Here is a 3,944-nt window from a genome sequence, read left to right as displayed (position 1 = left end):
TGCAGATTCAGATGAGTGTGTATATCTGTAAATAGGAATCTTTTCAAACCAAGGGCCCACTTGCAGTTGGAAACTTAAGAAGCTATCTTATACTGATCCACCTGGTCCATCTAGCTCAGTCCATCTACACTTACTGACAGCAGCTCTCCGTCTCCCAGCCACCCTGGGAATCTGCATTGAAAGTGCTCTGCATTTAAAGCAGACACTCTGCCACTGAGCTGTGGCCACTTCCTGATATTCTGCTACTATATTAAGGGCAGGACTTCAGGCAGGAGTACTGCAAAGGTAAGTGATTTTTATGTGACTGTTAAAATCTCCTTCTTCTTCTTCCAAAAGTACATCCATGCCATGAAATCTTGTGCATGTTTACTCAGAAACACATCCCACGGTGCAAAATTAGGGCTTATTCCTCGGCAACTGTGCATAGGATTGCAGCTGTGACCCTATCAGTCCTTTATTCAATAATAGTCCTTATACCTATGCACTTTGTTCCATTGGCTTCAGTGAGGGCCGTCAGCCTGACAATCACTTTGTCGGAGTGGCAATAACACAGAGAGCAGCATGGTTACAGCAGCATCCTGTAGGAGGCAAATGGCACACGGCCTCCTCACTAGCCTGTGTTTTGATTGTGTCCCTTTGAAAGACCCCCCGGTGCCAAATATTGCCGACATGCTCAGCAAGGCTTAGATGTCTTTAAGACAATGGAGGAGACAAACATAACAAGAATTCTGCATGGAGATGGCTAGCTGGGAATAGACAAACAGTGGTACCTCGGGTTACAGACGCTTCAGGTTACAGACTCCGCTAACCCAGAAAATAGTACCTCGGGTTAAGAACTTTGCTTCACCAGAAGCATTTTTATTTGGTATTATAGGTCAGGACATTAATAGGCAAGATGTTTGAAATGTAATAGGGAAGATAAGAAATGCATACTGAGAGATTAGATTGGAAAATTTTCAGACAGGCTTGATGGAAGTAAAAAAATTGAATAAGATGTGAAAGTATGTTTAATTACTGTTGAAAATGATATGTTTTTAAAAAACTATTAAAAATTATATATATATATATATATATATATATATATATATATATATATATATATATATATATATATATATGCTTTCGTAGATTTTCACGGGTACAGGAATGCAGGTTTTGGTGTTTTCGGGTGTCTTCCCGTGTAAGAGTTGGGGTGTCTAGGCGACGTTTCGACGAGGTCTCACTCGTCATCTTCAGGCTGGTGCTTTCGGCTTCTTGTTACTGGAACAGAGCAGGATCTCAGTGTTTGAGTTCTATATACACACAGTGGTACCTCGCAAGACGAACGCCTCGCAAGACGGAAAACCCGCTAGACGAAAGGGTTTTCCGTTTTGGAGGCGCTTCGCAAGACGAATTTCCCTATGGGCTTGCTTCGCAAGACGACAGCCCATAGGGAAATATCCGGGACAGCGGGGAAGCGCAGCGCGTCTTCCCCACTGTCCTCGGACCTCCTCCGAAGCCGGGCGGTGGGGCGGGAACGCCTCCTCCCGCCGCCGCCGGGCTTCGGAACGATGCTCCGAAGCCGGGTGGCGGGGCGGGAACACCTGCCCCCGCCGCCCGGCTTCGGAGCATCGTTCCGAAGCCGGGCGGCAGGGAGGGAATACCTTCTGAAGGCGGGCGGGGGGCGAAAGTCTTTGTTCCCCCCTGCCTGCCTTCCCGGGAGAGCGGAGAAACACAGCGCGTTTCTCCGCTGTCCCGGAGGGCTTTTGAAGGCAGGCGGGGGGAGCAAAGACTTTCGCCCCCCGCCTGCCTTCAGAAGAGGTCCAGGACCTCTTCTGAAGGCTGGCGGGGGGCGAAAGTCTTTGTCCCCCCTGCCTGCCTTCCCAGGGGCTTTTAAATCGCCCCAGACAGCGGAGAAGTCCTCCGCTGTCCTGGGTCGATTTTAAAATGCCGCCCGCCAGCATTTTAAGATTGCCCAGACAGGGGAGAAGTCCTCCGCTGTCCCGGGGTTTTTTAAAATGCTGGGGGTGGGAAGAAAAGCCCTTGTCCCCCCCCCCCCAGCCTTCAGAAGAGGTCGGGGGACAGACTGTCCCCGGACATGGTCTGAAGGCGGTTTCCCTAGGAACGCATTAATTGATTTTCAATGCATTCCTATGGGAAACCGTGCATCGCAAGACGAAAAACTCGCAAGACGAAGAGACTTGCGGAACGAATTAATTTCGTCTTGCGAGGCACCACTGTGTGTGTGTGTGTGTGTGTGTGTGTGTGTATATATATATATATATTTGCTTTCGTAGATTTTCACGGGTACAGGAATGCAGGTTTTGGTGTCTTCGGGTGTCTTCGGGTGTCTACCCCAACTCTTACACGGGAAGACACCCGAAGACACCAAAACCTGCATATATATATATATATATATATATATATATATATATATATATATGAGAATGAACTTTGCTTCAGGATGAGAACAGAAATTGTGCGGTGGCGGCACAGTGGCAGTGTGAGGCCCCATTAGCTAAAATGGTACCTCAGGTTAAGAACAGTTTCAGGTTAAGAATGGACCTCCAGAACGAAGTAAGGTCTTAACCCGAGGTACCACTGTAGATTTTCTTTCTGCAGCATTTAAGCACCACTGAAGAGTGGGGCCTTGAGAGCACCCCCAGGTTTTTCTTGTTCCAGGCAAAGAAAAACCTAGAAAATCCTTCACATGGGCCTGTTGGTGCTGTCAGCACCAGTTACCTGCTTCAGCCAGTCTGAGGCTGGAAGGACAGGAATGATTCCAGGCAGCTCATTTCACTCTACTTTCAAACAGCTGGTTGTCGCTGTCTGAATGGATAACCTGCCGGAGTCGGGGTTGCTGGCGTGCGTGTATATGAGCATAGAAAGGTGCCTCAGACTACTGTGAGCCAGTGTGGTGTAGTGGTTAGGATGTCCAGCTAGGACCTGGGAGACCAGGGTTCAAATCCTCTTTGGGCCAGTCACTGCCTCCCAGCCTCTTCTACCTCACGGGGTTGTTGTGGGGATCAAATAAGCAGGGAGAGAACCCTGTGTGCCACCTTGAGCTCCTTGGAGAAAAAGGCAGGATGTGAATGAATGAATGATTTTTGGGCCATTTAGCACAGCATTGTCTACATTTATTAGCAATGGCTTTCCAGGATTTCAAGCAAGGATCTTTCCCCCAGAGATGCTGGGGAATGAGTTGCTCTGTGCCTGAGCTGCAGCCCCCGATTCCCCTATTCCCAGGGCTTTTTTCAGCCGGAGCTCAGCTCAGCTCCACTTCTCAGATGGGCACCATTGCCATTCATGGTGAGCTCTGGCACCTCTTTTTCTAGAAAAATAGCACTGCCTATTCCCCTTCATGGAATAGTGTGCTTACAGCCCAGGGCTCTTTGCTGAGATCTCTGAATTGGGGCCCAACTTAGGTAACAAAATCCAAGCTGGCTGTTAACCAGCCTAGATTGCCCCCTCCCTTTTCTTTTCTTTTAAAGGAAAACGAGAAGTGAAATTGATCATGGCAAAATGGACAGGCAGGCATGACTTCCACTGTATACAACACCCTGACGGAATATATGATTGATCATTTTTTTCCATTTTGCTCTGAAGAGCAGCTCATTTGTCATACGCGAGTGGCTCAGCGGCTCCTTTCCAGCCGTTTAGAGCCTTAATGTGGCAATAAGTGTGTCACTCACAGGCTCTCTGTAGTAGGGCTGCTGGCAAGGAGCGCATGAAATGCCCCGTTCCCCGGAGACTGGAGAGGAAGCCTGTTGTTGCATGTAAAAGGCAAAGCTATCCTCCCGCTGAGAAGTGGCTAAATGGCTCCCCAGATCACAGCGGATCACTCCTTGAGATAGGAAACGGCTAGAAAATATTTAACAGCTCTCTCAGATAATGTTTTGTTTTGTTTTGTTTTTTGGCAGGGGGGGCAGTTAATGCACAAATAAGCGAGGTCCTCTTAATTACAG

This window comes from Podarcis bocagei (assembly GCF_964188305.1).
Source record: "Podarcis bocagei genome assembly, chromosome: 3".
NCBI classification, from domain to species: Eukaryota; Metazoa; Chordata; class Lepidosauria; order Squamata; family Lacertidae; genus Podarcis; species Podarcis bocagei.
Note: the sequence above shows the minus strand (reverse complement) of the source record.